This window comes from Octopus sinensis, linkage group LG4, assembly GCF_006345805.1.
Source record: "Octopus sinensis linkage group LG4, ASM634580v1, whole genome shotgun sequence".
Taxonomy (NCBI): Eukaryota; Metazoa; Mollusca; class Cephalopoda; order Octopoda; family Octopodidae; genus Octopus; species Octopus sinensis.
Genome location: NC_043000.1, coordinates 124,532,069 through 124,548,188, shown reverse-complemented (window position 1 = coordinate 124,548,188; position 16,120 = coordinate 124,532,069). Strand labels below are relative to the sequence as shown.

The 16,120-nt window shown below is 37.6% G+C and overlaps 1 non-coding gene across 1 annotated transcript; it reads left to right on the top strand.

The window, feature by feature from the left end:
* Positions 1-8,695: 8,695 nt before the first annotated feature.
* Positions 8,696-8,802, top strand: LOC115211331. The gene has a single exon (XR_003881600.1). It is a non-coding gene; the product is annotated as a U6 spliceosomal RNA (small nuclear RNA).
* Positions 8,803-16,120: the final 7,318 nt, after the last annotated feature.

Sequence of the window (16,120 nt, the reverse complement as noted above, 5' to 3'; positions counted from 1 at the left end):
CATCCTGCATAATATTCAGTTTCCACATCCTCCCTAGATACTGAGTTTAATTTTAGATAATCCTTTTGAGTCTCAGGAGAGCTAACTACAAGTTAGTCTTCAACTTTTATACTTTCAAATATTTTCAATCAAGCTCTTCTCTCCTAGTTCCAAACCTTTCCCGCAGCTATTTGCTAGTCATCTAAATACAATTTTTCCATAAGCACTAGGTCCTGAATTCTTATCTAGGTAAGACCTTTAAAGCCTACCCATAAAGCCCACCCATGAAATTATTTACGAATATGCCCCAACCTCTGGACCTCAGATAAGCTCCCCACTTCATATTTTCTACTGCTACTATAGTGGCCTCTGTTCATCAGAAGTGGCCAATCCCTGCATCCTGGTCCTCTTGATACATTCATCCCCTCTTCCTGGATCACCTATATTGTGTCCATACACTCTACCAGGCTTCTGAGGGTGTGATTTGAGAGAATTTGGCTGCTTTTCCTAGCTGGGCTAACGATCATATAGAGGCTTGCTTGTAATGTTAAAGAATAGCAAATAACTCATGTGTTGTTCTTTCAAATTGATCTTCCCAATATCTTTGTTAGAAGCTTTACTGGATCAACTAATTTGAAACGAAGCTATTTATTGTTCTTATGCAATTCTTATTGAATATTTCTCTCTAAGCATATATTATCTACATGACTGGCTCTTTTCTTTTAAAAATAGAATTTTTATCTTATCTTAACTTCAGTTCAACCACTAAGACGTTGTTTATAGTTGTGTAACATCATGTTAGCTTTTAGCTATCAGACCTATGGTGAAAGATGCTCCAATCATTTGGATGTTTGGTACTACATTTTTCCAATATATCCTTCTTTATTGAAGATGGTGGGATGTCATGAGAAAATAGTGAGATGTCATGGGTTCCATTGCTTACAGAAGCGAACAACTAGGAGGCTTCCTCCTTAATTCTCATACAATGAGGTTCACTTTCTCTTTTGTATTATCTACATGCATTAGTCAGAAGCCCCTTTTAATTACTTTCAGCACCAGTAATATACTGGTTTCAAATTTTGGCCCAAGGCCAGCAATTTTAGGGAAGGGGTAAGTCAATTAAATCGACCCTGGTGTTCAACTAGGAATCTTTTTTATCGACCATGAAAAGATGAAGAGCAAAAATGCCCTCAGCGGAATTTGAACTCAGGACATAAAGACAGACGAAATACTGCTAAGAACTTTTCCCCGAGTGCTAACGGTTCTGCCATATGTCCGCTTTATACCAGTAATATAGAGTAGTTGATCGGATGAAGTATGTCATCACTCTTTATTAAAAAAAAAAAATGTAGGTTTGCCGATGAAAGAAAGTCTTGGCATGATTTAAAGACGATACGCCTCACCAAAGTCGTTAGTGTTAAAAGGTAAGCAATTTAGTACTGTATTACCGGAGTAACCTCCCTTGAAAGTTTCATATTATATACCATTTTAAGACGACACGTGAATTAAATTGTTCTGATGCTTCCGAAACGAATCTTCAGTATATTCTCCAACGTCAAGAAAAAAAAAATATGAAGATGGATATTGTTGTAAGATACAGAAAGATATTTATTTAATGCTGTCTGAGAAAGAAACATTTCACAGTCAGTGCTTAAGAAGTTTTCATCAAAGATTTAAGAAAACCGAAAAAAATATCTGATTTTCGATTTCCACTGATAAGTGAGAATGTCTCAGTTATCAGAGAAAAATCAATATTCCACTAACAATGATATTCACAAAATCCATTCTGTCTTTCTTACACGTTTCACTTCTTATCTTAATCCTCTTGTGACACATTTAAAACCTTCTTTATTCACCTTATAACATTAAAATATCCTACAAGTTCTATCGGAAGCTTCTCAAAGAAATCTGAATTAAACATAAAAATATTCTTTTTTGTTGGATATGTAGTATCATATTTATTTTAATGTTATTATTTTTTTAATGAAATTCATTAAAAGGTCACTATACATTTTCATTTGTTACATTAATATATCTAATTACGTTTTCACAATAACTATATTTATATTTTCCATACATTTAATAAAATTTTCTTTAATACAGCTTTATAGATTTCATTTAATATTGTGTTTCTTTCAAAGCTGAAAAGGTTTCTTTTCCCAGGATTCTGGAATCATCATTGAAGCTTCTGACTTCAAGGGGTCTCAGCCCATTCTGCTACAAGTTATTGGCTGTGTTTAGAAATTACAGGATCAAGAAATAAATAGATGGAACTGGTTCAATCAAAAATAAAACTGTTATTGACACAGTTTGTTGGTGGTTTATACCAAGCTACATCACTTTATACAAAGCATTAAAGGAGCCAAAAGGGGACAGTATATGTGATTGGTCAACTTGTAAGAAATAGTAGCCAAATTTCCCTCAAATTATACATTAGCAAATTAGAGGAAGATAGTCACTTTAGATAATATAGACTGGGATATACTGTCTTAATGAGGGATTGGATGATCATAACTGGAATTAAAGATTTGGAGCTGAATGATAGCAAAAGTATTTGAAAATACCATTACCAACCACATGGTCCCAGGTGGCACCTTGAGCAAGTGTCTTCTACTATAACCACAGGCCAACCAAAGCCTTGTGAGTGTTTGTGTACCCCCACTACAATTGCTTGACAACCAATGTTGGTATGTTTACATCCCTGTAACTTAGCAGTTTGGTAAATACAACAAATAAACAGCAGGGCTAAACATAGCAGTTAACTAATAAAAAAACTAATAATAAATATAATAGGTAATAAAATATAAACAATTTACCTGAATTATTCATTTATTCTTTTATTGGTTTCAGTCATTTTACTGCAGCCATGCTGGAGCACCGCCTTTAATCAAACAAATTGACCCCAGGACTTAGTTTTTGTAAGCCTAGTACTTATTCTATCAGTCACTTTTGCCGAACCGCTAAGTTACAGGTACATAAACACACCAATATCGGTTATCAAGCGATGGATGGTGGGAACAAAAATATACACACAAATACATTATGTATATATGTCTACCAAATCCACTCACAAGGCTTTGGTCGGCCTGAGGTTATAGAAGAAGACAATTGCCCAAGGTGCCATGCAGTGGGACTGAACCTGGAACCATGTGGTTGGTAAGCAAGCTACTTACCACACAGCCACTCCTGTGCCTATGAGAAGAATTTTGAATCAAAGCCTATTACAAACCATTGTCTTATTACCTTCTTACTTGCTGATCTACATATCTATCTATTTACCAATCTAACTACCTTTTTATGGATGGTTACCTATCTGTCTATTCCCCCTTCTCTCTCCTCTCTCTCTCTCTATCTCTATCTATCTCTCTCTGTATATATATATATATATATATATATATATATATATATATATATATATATATATATATATATATATAAGTATTGAGGGTAAAAATTATTATTGAAAAATAACAATTTATACCAGTGGCCAACATGCATAAAAAAAAGTCCAAGGACTGCAAATTATATTCAAATATAAGAGGAAAACCACCAAGTGGTTTCCTTACGTGCTGAAAGTAGATACCAAATCATCTAAACACGAAAAGTGCATTCTCATTTAATGGCGTGTTCGATATATTTGTGCAAGACACTATCAAAATATATAAAAGGGCCAGTCAGTTCCATACTTCGAAGTTTCACCATTAATTAATTACACAATTATCCATGGATCTTCAGTGAAATCATTGGACACTAAACTCTGCTTGCGAAGACCTGCTGAGGCAAGTGAAATCAAAATCAAATTCGATGACTGGCGTCTGTGCTAGTGGAGCAGTATGAGCACCATCTGAGCATGATTGTTGCCAGAGCAACAAACTGGCTTCCATGCTGGTGGTATGTAAAAAGCACCATCCAAATGCAATCATTACCAGCATTGCCTTACTGGCACTTGTGCCGGTGGCATGTGACAAAACATTCGAGCAAGGTCATTGCCAATGCTGCTGGACTGGCTCCTGTACAGGTGGAATGTAAAAAACACCATTTGAGCGTGGCCATTGCCAGTACCACCTGACTACACCCACTACACTTTTGGAGTGGCTGGCGTTAGGAAAGGCATCCAGCTGTAGAAACTCTGCCATATCAGATTGGAGCCTGGTGCAGCCATCTGGTTCACCAGACCTCAGTCAAATCGTCTAACCCATGCTAGCATGGAAAGCAGATGTTAAACGATCATGATGATGATGATGATGATGATGATGATGATGATGATGATATATATATATATTCTCTTTTACTCTCTTTTACTTGTTTCAGTCATTCGACTGCGGCCATGCTGGAGCACCGCCTTTAGTCGAGCAACTCAACTCCAGGACTTACTCTTTGTAAGCCCAGTACTTATTCTATCGGTCTCTTTTGCCGAACCACTAAGTGACGGGGACGTAAACACACCAGCATCGGTTGTCAAGCAATGCTAGGGGGACAAACACAGACACACAAACACACACACACATACATATATATATATATATACATATATACGACAGGCTTCTTTCAGTTTCCGTCTACCAAATCCACTCACAAGGCATTGGTCGGCCCGGGGCTATAGCAGAAGACACTTGCCCAAGGTGCCACGCAGTGGGACTGAACCCAGAACCATGTGGTTGGTTAGCAAGCTACTTACCACACAGCCACTCCTGCCCCTATATGTATATATATATATATATATACCTATCTGTCTGTTCATCTACTACCTACCTGCCTGCTTTATGTCTATCTATCTGTCGGTCTATCTGGCTGACTTCCTGTCTGTTTGCCTGTCTCTTTATCCATCTATCTATCTTTCTGTCTCTCTGACTATCTTTCTATCTGTCTATCTGTATCTGTCTACCTATCTTTCAACCAGTGTGTGTATATGCATGCGTGTGCGTGTGTGTGTATCTACCTATCTATTTATGTATCTGTCTATCTATTTGCCCCCTACCTGCCTTCCTACATGCCTGTCTGCCTGCCTATCTATTTACCTCCCTACCCACCTATCTAAACCTGTCTAACTATCCAAACCAACAACAAGCAGTGCAGTACATGGCTATTCAACCTGCTAGTAATAGTAACCAAATCTCTTTCATGTCACATTCACAAATCTTAAATATGGAATGTTACTTTGGGCATTTTAGTCTCTGATAAACAAGCAGATGAGATGGCTATGGCTGGGACACCTTCGATCATAGACCTGCTCAGTTAGTGTTGATCTGAGACAAAACAAACCACAATTTACCTACCTATCTGCATGTTTTTACATCTTATTTCTTTATTGCCCACAAGGGGCTAAACATAGAGAGGGCAAACAAGGACAGACAAAGGAATTAAGTCGATTATATCGACTCCAGTGTGCAACTGGTACTTAATTTATCGACCCCGAAAGGATGAAAGGCAAAGTCGACCTCAGCGGAATTTGAACTCAGAACGTAATGGCAGACGAAATACCTCTAAGCATTTTGTCCAGCTCGCTAACGTTTCTGCCAGCTCGCCATTTGTTTTTACATCTACCAAATCCAACCATGTGAACCCTAAGTGTCAGTCACATTTCCCTTCTATAGTACATTGTTATATAACTCTCCCCTCTCCCTCCCCGCCTCTCTGTCTCTCTTCTTTCTTCTCTGTGTAAAACTCAGCTTGAATACCACCACATCATCAAAAACTATTAGCATAAACAAAAGTAAAAGCTGATAAATGCATTGAATCAAGCTTGGTAGACTCAAATAAAGCCTTATGAGTGAAATTTGTCAGGGACAAACTCTTAGGATGTTGTTGGATGTGTGGGGTGGGGGTGTATCAGAGGGGCTGAACAAAAATAGGTTCGGTATAGATTTTCATAACAGTTATGTCCCTTGACACCATGATTAGTTTGTCTTTTGGGATCTCTTCAGTTTAGCTCACAGATTTTTAATTATTTTTTTTTTAACTAAATAGTTTGAAACTTTATATACTGGTGTAATTTCTCACACTGAACACGGTTTACTTTCAACATTTTTGACAAAATTTCATATCTTCGAAGTTATTTCATGTTAAAGTTGTGGTATTTGGGTAATTTTAACCAATCAGTGATGTGTATTCAGCTGAAGAGACCTACTGCTGTTTGCGATAGTAATTGAAGAGCAACAACTTCCGGGTCATCTTTACTAAATGTATTTTTCAAACACACCAAATAATCCACGTGTAGTTGAAAAATACATTTATTAGACATGACCCAGAAGATGTTGCTCTTTGATTACTATCACAAACAGCAGTAGGTTTGTTCAGCTGAATACATGTTATTGATTGGTTAAAATTACCCAAATACAACAACTTTAACTCGAAATAACTTCTAAAATACAAAATTTTGTCAAAAATATTGAAAGTAAACTATGTTCAGCATGAGAAATTACACCAGTATATGAAGTTTCAAACTGTTTAGTTAAAAAATAATAATTTTAAAAATCTGTGAGATCCATCTTTTGTCTTTTATGAAAAACAACACAAGACAAAACACTGATTCAACATAATCAACTTAAACCTTTGAAGGTGGTGGCCCAGTGTGATTGCAGTCCAATGGCTAAAATCGGTAAAAGAAGTGAAAGGAGGAGGCAACAGCAAAAAGTGTGCTGCAGTCATAAATAGTGAAATATGAGGTTTGAGAGTGATAGGAGACTCAGAGTTACCCTGCTTTATATGTGTGTGGGTGAAGTGGTGGGTGAAAGAGGGGGAGGTAGATGGTGAGTAAAGCCTCAAGGTAACTTTCAAGAAGGTGAACTGTAAAGATTCTTTGGCGTCGGAGTGGCTGTGTGGTAAGTAGCTTGCTTACGAACCACATGGTTCTGGGTTCAGACCCACTGCGTGGCACCTTGGGCAAGTGTCTTCTACTATTGCATCAGGCCAACCAAAACCTTGTAAGAGGATTTGGTAGACGGAAACTGAAAAAGAAGCCTATTGTATATATGTGTATATATATATGTATATATATATATATATATATAATATATATATATATATATTATATATATATATATATGTATGTATGTATGTATGTATGTGTGTGTATATGCTTGTGTGTCTGTGTTTGTCGCCCCAACATCACTTGACAACCGATGCTGGTGTGTTTACATCCCCATAACTTAGCGGTTCGGCAAAAGAGACCGATAGAATAAGTACTAGGCTTACAAAGAATAAGTCCTGGGGTTGATTTGCTCGACTAAAGGCGGTGCTCAAACATGACCGCAGTCAAATGACTGAAACAAGTAAAAGAGTAAAAGAGAGAGAGAGAATATAAAAGTATCAGAAAAGGAGGGTAAAGGTTGCAAGGGTGTGTGTTGAGTGGGGAGTGATGAATGGAAACAGGGATGGAAGTGATCAGAGGTAAATAGGAGAAAAATGTAATCTACATAAGTTAGGGTGATGGATGGTAAATAAGAGTCAATGGTAAGAATGAGAGATGGGTGTCAAGAGAAAGTGGTTCAAGCAGTAGCATGGTTAGAGTGTGTGCCACTTGGGGTGGCCCTTCTGTTTGCCACCCCAGGACCCCACAAAAAACACATATTGCCTACAGCAATAGCCTACAACAGGATGAAAAGTTCCACCCCTTTAAAAGTGCCACCCGGGACGGACCACCCCTACTCTACCACCCAGCTGCACTAGTGGTTCAAGGAAGAGTACCTAACAACTGACAGTACAGAAAGGGTAATGATTATGCAGTAATCGGGTTTTGCTTTCATTAATTACTGTGACAGATTACAGTACTCTCTTTACTCTTTACTCTTTTACTTGTTTTAGTCATTTGACTGTAGCCATGCTCGAGCACTGCCTTTAGTCAAGCAAATCGGCCCCAGGACTTATTCTTTGTAAACCTAGTACTTATTCTATTGGTCTCTTTTGCTGAACTGCCAAGTTACAGGGACGTAAACACACCAGCATCGGTTGTCAAGCAATGTTGGGGGGACAAACACAGACACACAAACATATACATGCACACATACATATATATATATATACATATATACGATGGGATTCTTTCAGTTTCTGACTACCAACTCCACTCACAAGGCTTTGGTTGGCCCAATGCTATAGTACAAGATACTTGCCCAAGGTGCCATGCAGTGGGACTGAACCCGGGACCATATGGTTTGTAAGCAAGCTACTTACCACACAGCCACTCCTATGCCTGTATAGAAGAGTGATGAAGGGATGATGGATAGAAGAGTCATGAAGGGATGATGGATAGAGATATAAGAGAGGAAGATGTAGACTTGATAGGAACATATTGGGTGATGGATCTAGTTGAGTGCATACATTTGTGTCTAGCCTCCATCACAACCACCATTTTTAACATCGGTTCCATCATGCTTGCACAGGTTGGTAGTTCTTTTCCAGCACAGCAAATCACCAATTGTCATGTTCTTTTGACATTCCCTCTGTGAGGTTCTCTTTTGTCATACCCTCTGTGAGGTTCATCATCCTTAGATCAGACTTCACCATTTCATCTCACATCATCTTGGATTTCCCTCTTTCACACGTTCCAGCCACTGGAAGCATTCAGTACTTCTTTATACAGATATCCTCATTCATACACATCACATACCCATACCAACTCAGTCTTATCTCTTGCACATTACATCTGATTACTTTCATGCTGCCTTTCTCTCAATATGCCTGTATTCCTTAGGGTGGTGAGATGGCAGAATTGTAAGTACTAGCTACAGTGGTACATATTCTAAAATTGGAACGATGCAGAGAAGATTAGCATGGCCTCTGCGCAAGGATGACACACAAATTCATGAAGCGTTCCATATATTTTAAGGCGGCAAGCTGGCACAAATGTTAGCACACCGGGCAAAATACTTAGCGGTATTTCGTCTGCCATTACATTCTGAGTTCAAATTCCAATGAGGTCAACTTTGCCTTTCATCCTTTTGGGGTCAATAAATTAAGTACCAGTTATGCACTGGGGTCAATGTAATCGACTTAATCCCTTTCATCTGTCCTTGTTTGTCCCCTCTAAGTTTAGCCCCTTGTGGGCAGTAAAGAAATAAGAATTGTTAGCATGCTGGGTAAAATACCTAGTGGCATTTCATCTGTCTTTAATTTTGGAATTCAAACGCCACCAAGGTTGACTTTGCCTTTCATCCTTTTGAGGTTGATAAAATAAGTACCAGTTGAATACTGGGGTCAATGTAATTGACTTAGCCCCCTCCCTCAAAGTTGCTGGACTTGTGCCACAATTTGAAACCAAAATGTCTGTATTCCTTTTTTCAGGCACATCTGGTGAAGCACACTCACTTCATTTCTTTCTAATCTTCACTGGTTATCTGCATTCAGGGACCCTGTATCATTAGCATATAGCATTACAGTTCATACACAAGCACACATATGCACACATACATACACACATGTACACATACATACACACATACATATAAGGCGACTTTCCCTACTCACTCCCACCCATCATCGCCCACTCCACCATAAAAGAAAGCAGACTGAAATTATGTGGACACTGCTTTTGTAGCAAGGGCAAAGTAGTTCAAATGCTGATGTGAAAACCAACACATGGAAAGCGACCTGGGTTGTTCAGTCAGGACATTTATAGACCAATTGGTTGAATGAAGACTTTGGTCTATTGAAGAGCAACCAGCCAAGAGCAATGCAGGGGGAAGGAATTCTGGAGACAAGTGGTGAATGGTGTTCATCTATGCACAGCACAGTAGAGAGGTAGGGTGTATGTGTTTGTATGTGGCTCCTGTGCAGGTGGCACGTAAAAAGCACTATCTGAACAAGGTCGATGCTAGTGCCTCTTGACTGGCTCCCATGTTGGTGGCACATAAAAAGCATCATCCAAACATGGCCAATGCCAGTGTCCCCTAACTGGCTCTTGTACTGATGGCATGTAAAAAGCACTATTTGAACGTGATTGATGCCAGGTCTGCCTGACTGGCTCATGTACCAGTGGAACGTAAAAAGCACCCACTACACTCTCGGAGTGGTTGATGTTAGGAAGGGCAGACTGAAGCCTTGGTGCAGCCGCTGGCTCTCCAAACCTCAGTCAAACCATCCAACCTATGCCAGCATGGAAAACAGGTGTTAAACGATAATGATGACGACAATGACAATGATGATGATGACACACCCACATACATATATACATACATATACATACATGTGTGTATTCATATACATTCATACATACATGCACACATACATACATACAATAAAAAGGAGTACTGGCGGAATGTCCCAGTGAAGACCTCAATAAAATGTAAGCCCAAAAGACCTAATATAATAATTTAGGATTGAGAAGAGAAACTGTGCACAGTTGTGGAAATAAGCTGCCCAGTGGATGTTAACATAAAACTGAAGATAAGTGAAAAAGGGAACACCTATGATGAACTATTGAGAAATCTGCAGTTACTCTATCCAGATTATAAGTTCAGGTTTATACCTGTAATTATTGAGGCCCTGGGATATGTAACATACTACCTATATACCAATCTTGAGAAATTAGGCTTCTCAAAACTAGAAAGGTGAAAGCTAATTTGAAGACTACAGATCCAATCCATCACTGGAACTGTAAAAATCTGTAAAACTTTCCAGAAGTTTTGCATCTAAATGTATATGAGCATATCTAGACATGCAACTATATGCATGAGAATATATACATAAAGCAAAAGAATACAAATCTGCACACATACATACATGCATACATGCATACATACATACATGCATGCATACATACATACATACATACATACATACATACATACATACATACATACAAAAATACCCTATTGTTGATGTTGTAATTTCAATGAAGGATCCTTGAATCTAGGTTAGAAACTAGCTCTTTCTCTATCGGTAAGAAATCTTGAAATAAAACTGAACAATGACATATACACACATACACACACACACATACATACATACATACATAAATGCATGCATGCATGCATACATGCATACATACATACATATATACATACATACATACATACAAACATACATACATACATACATACATACATATGAATGTATGTATGTCGCTTCTATTTTATAATAACTAAAAAAATAGAAAGGACATACTTACATATACACTTGTGTTTTAGTAACTATATTGTGTATATGACTATATATGTGTGTGTGTGTGTGTATATATATATATATATACATATATATATATATATATAATATATATATATATATATATATATATATATATATATATATATATATATAATATATCAGCATATACAAATGAATGATCATATTTATTTGAAAAACAAGACCAGACCTGTAAGAAGTGACATCATGTTATTAATTAATTGTTTGTCTTAATAATTAATTGTTTATATGAATGTCATTCAGTGCAACATACATAACAATAAGTTATCTCCTCCACCTCTGAAAAGAACCTCCTTTCTTTTCATCCCGGCAGTTTTAACTCTCTACATCCATTCCTTCATTTTTGCTGTCTTCTTTACTCTTTTACTTGTTTCAGTCATATGACTGTGGCCATGCTGGGGCACCGCCTTTAGTCGAACAAATCAAACCCCAGCACTTATTCTTTGTAAGCCTAGAACTTATTCTATCGGTCTCTTTTGCCGAACTGCTAAGTTACAGGGATGTAAACACACCAGCATCGGTTGCCAAGCGATGTTGGGGGAACAAACACACACACACACACACACACACATATATATATACATATATACAATGGGCTTCTTTCAGTTTCTGTCTACCAAATCCACTCACAAGGCTTTGGTCGGCCCGAGGCTATAGTCGAAGACAATTACCCAAGGTGCCACACAGTGAGACTGAACCCGGAACCATGCGGTTCATAAGCAAGCTACTTACCACACAGCCACTCCTACTCCTATTCATATTCATATTTTTATTTGTTTGCTTATGTATTTATTTATGTACATATGCATATCAAAGAAGCTTGAGAGGCGGTTGGATGGAACCTACACTCGCCTCCTTATGAGAGCTCAAAATCTCTTGTGGAAGAGTCATCCAACCAAAATGCAAATATATGGGGAAACTACCACCTGTGTCATCTCTTGTGAAAGGTAGGAGAGTCCAGTTTGCTGGACATTGTTGTAGAGCTGAAAAAGAGGTAATTTCTACTCTTCTCCTCTGGAAGCCATCTGCTCACAATACCAGATGTAATCTCCAGGGATACAGGCATCCAGCAACAGGACCTCCATAATGCCATGATGGACCGTGAAGTCTGGCGTAGCATGGTAAATTCCATTGTCTCGACAACGGTCAAACAATGATGATGATGATGCATATGAAGAAAGTGTTCATGTATATGTATTATATATATATATATATATATATATATATATATATTATATATATATATATATAATATATATATATATATATATATATTATTAGTGAATTGAAGAAATGGAGTTGAACGAAGATTGAACAGAAATCGTTTTATTTCATTCTACACGTGTTTCGAAAGGCACAATTTACCAAATTCCGATTGAATAATGAGACCATATTGTGTCTTTCTCTTCAGGAAGAAATAGGAAATCCGTTGGAAAAAACAAAAACAGAACAGAGGCGGAGCAAAACAAATCGAACGAGGCTCCTAAGTTTGGCCATGGGCTCTTAGGAGCCTCGTTCGATTTGTTTTGCTCCGCCTCTGTTCTGTTTTTGTTTTTTCCAACAGATTTCCTATTTCTTCCTGAAGAGAAAGACACAATATGGTCTCATTATTCAATCGGAATTTGGTAAATTGTGCCTTTCGAAACACGTGTAGAATGAAATAAAACTATTTCTGTTCAATCTTCGTTCAACTCCATTTCTTCAATTCACTAATAATATTAAAATTCAATTATCCGCACCAACGCACGGTTGCAACACCATATGGTTGTACCTCCAACCGTGCTGTCTTCTGCTGTGATTTTTGCTACCAAGGTATCGGTTAAACTTTTGATTAATCTGCAACAAGATTATTCATCTTTCTATTTCACATAATATATATATATATATATATATATATATATAATATATATATATATAATATATATATATTATATATATATATATATATATATAGGTATATTTACATGTGTAATTGTACATTTATTATAAAGTATAAATATATTTGTATTTAAATCATCATCATCGTTTAGCGTCCGTTTTCCATGCTAGCATGGGTTGGACCATGTCATTTGTATTTTTATAAGTGGGGTGCTGAAAAGTTCCTAGATTAATTAAGGTGGTGGTGGTGGTGTTGGTGATGATGATGATGATGAAGGACCGCTGTAATAAATGTGTGAAGCTGAGAGGGGAATATGTTGAATAAAATCATAATTAACTGATCTTCTTGTATTTTCTTCGACCATATTTACCTGGACACCTGAGTTTTTTTTTTTTTATATATTTGTATGTTTGCATCTGTTTGTTTCTATGTATTTATCTGAATTTTTTTTTAAAGCATGATAAATTTGTATGTAATAATATTTTGATACTGAGATTAATTTGACAATGATGAATGAATCTAATGAAAAATAAAAGTAGCTTGTTGTCTAAGTTCATCACCTGTTTCATTGTTAATGGTCAAAAATGGGACACATCCGTTCCAAGAAAAGAAAGTGACAAAATGCAGTTGGAAAAATAAGATTAACACTGTGACCTAATTCTGAAAAGGAATGTAGTGCATGACTTGACCATTTAACTAGACAGATTGTGTAATGGAAGTAAGACATAGAGAGGTGAAGAGAGGGAGGGGGTATGTAAGTGAAAATGAGTATCCTCTTCCATGGTTGGTTTTGGAGAAAGCAGCTGTCTGGTCATTGAGTGTTGCAGAATATTCATATTGACCAATCTAGTTTTCAAAAGACTTCTAATATTGAACTTAGCTTAATTCATTGCATGAATGCATCTCTCTTCTGTCCATGACTATGCTTGAACGACCATCTGCCTGTTGTTCGCTACTATTTTTACGAGCTTGATCAAAGCTTAATTGATTTTCAATCAACAATTTTGGATTCACTAGAATTTTTGCTGACACCAGTCAAAGAATTTAATGTGTAGTTGTTGGACATCATTGATTAGATATTTTCATGATGTCATCACACAAGAAGTGGTTGTGTGGTAAGTAGCTTGCTTATGAATTACATGGTCCTGGGTTCAGTCCCACTGTGTGGCACCATGGGCAAGTGTCTTCTACTATAGCCTCGGGCCAACCAAAGCCTTGTGAGTTTTATTAAATAGTGCAACGGGTTACTCTTTACTCTTTTACGCTTTTACTTCCTTCAGTCATTTGACTGTGGCCATGCTGGAGCACCGCCTTTAGTTGAGCAAATAGACCCCAGGACTTATTCTTTTGTAAGCCTAGTACTTATTCTATTGGTCTCTTTTGCCAAACCGCTAAGTTACAGGGACGTAAACACACCAGCATCAATTGTCAAGCGATGTTGGGGGGACAAACACAAACACATAAACACACACGCACACACACATGTATATACATATATACGATGGGCTTCTTTCAGTTTCCATCTACCAAGTCCACTCACAAGGCTTTGGTCAGCCCGAGGCTATAGTAGAAGACACTTGCCCAAGGTGCCACACTGTGGCACTGAACCCGGAACCATGTGGTTGGTAAGCAAGCTACTTACCACACAGCCACTCCTGCACCTTTGTTTTATTTAAAATTAATTGACAGAAACAGAGCATCTCAAAAGAAATATGGTAACAAAAGAGTTAAGCAAAATCACATTCACAGTAAAATAGTAAACTTAGTCACAATTTATGTTCCTAACACTAGCTTAATGATAACTAAGTTATTTTACTAAATTCTTTGTTTTATTTAAAATAACTGAAAGAAACACAGAGCATCTCAACAGAAACATGGTAATGAAAGTTTTAAACAGGTTATAGCTGGCCAAAATATCAGCTTCTTTTATGTTTAAACTGCATCCTTCAAAACTTCCATGCTTCCTGAGATTCACCAACACTACACCTGATTTTCTCCCCTCCATACACACACAAGCATGTATCTGACTCATACATTGTTCACTTTCCAGACATTTCTACATTACTGCATGTACTTTATATGCACTTTCTGACAAGTTGTGGTTCACCTGAGCACTGTATACAATAATTTCATTATATATAAACCAGCTAGATTTGGCCTCTCATACCTATCTTACAATATCCTTCTAAAAATACAATCACATCATCAAAATCTTGAAGCTATCAGATAATGTATGATTAATTCAAAATAATGTAAATAAATAAGCATTACATTTGACAGATGAATCTGAATGTCTTTTACTCTTTTACTTATTTGTTTCGGTCATCTTGATTGCGACCATGCTGGAGCACTGCCTTTAGTCAAACAAATCGACCCCAAGACTTATTCTTTGTGAGCCTAGTACTTATTCTATTGGGCTCTTTCACCAAACCGCTAAGTTAATGGGGGACATAAACACACCAATATTGGTTGTCAAGTAATGGTGGGGGGAGAAACAAAGACACCCAAATACACACACACGTATCTATATACACGACAGGATTCTTTCAGTTTCTGTCTACCAAATCCACTCACAAGTCTTTGGTCAGCCTGAGGTTATAGTAGAAGACACTTGCCCAAGTGTGCCATGCAGTGGGACTGAACCTAGAATCATGTGGTTGGTAAGCAAGCTACTTTTATTCATATAATTTGCCATAAGAGCATTACACAGATGTAGCTGCAGGCTGGACATTACATTAATGAGATGAAATGATAAACGAAATTATGATATTAATGAGAGGAGCAAAAGATGCCCACCAATCTTCTGCCTCTCTAAAACATCATTATCATCATCATTGTTTAACGTCCGTTTTTTGTGCTAGCATGGGTTGGAGAGTTCGACTGGGGTTTGAGAAGCCAGGAGTCTGCACCAGACTCCAGTCTGATCTGGCAGTGTTTCTACAGCTGGATGCCCTTCCTAACGGCAACCACTCTGAGAGTGTAGTGAGTGCTTTTTATGTGCCACCGACACAGGTTCCAGGGGAGGCTGGCAGCAGCCACGATCAGTTGGTGCTGGCATCGGCCACATTCAGATGGTGCTTTTTACGTGCCACCGGCACTGGTATCACAACTACAATTTCC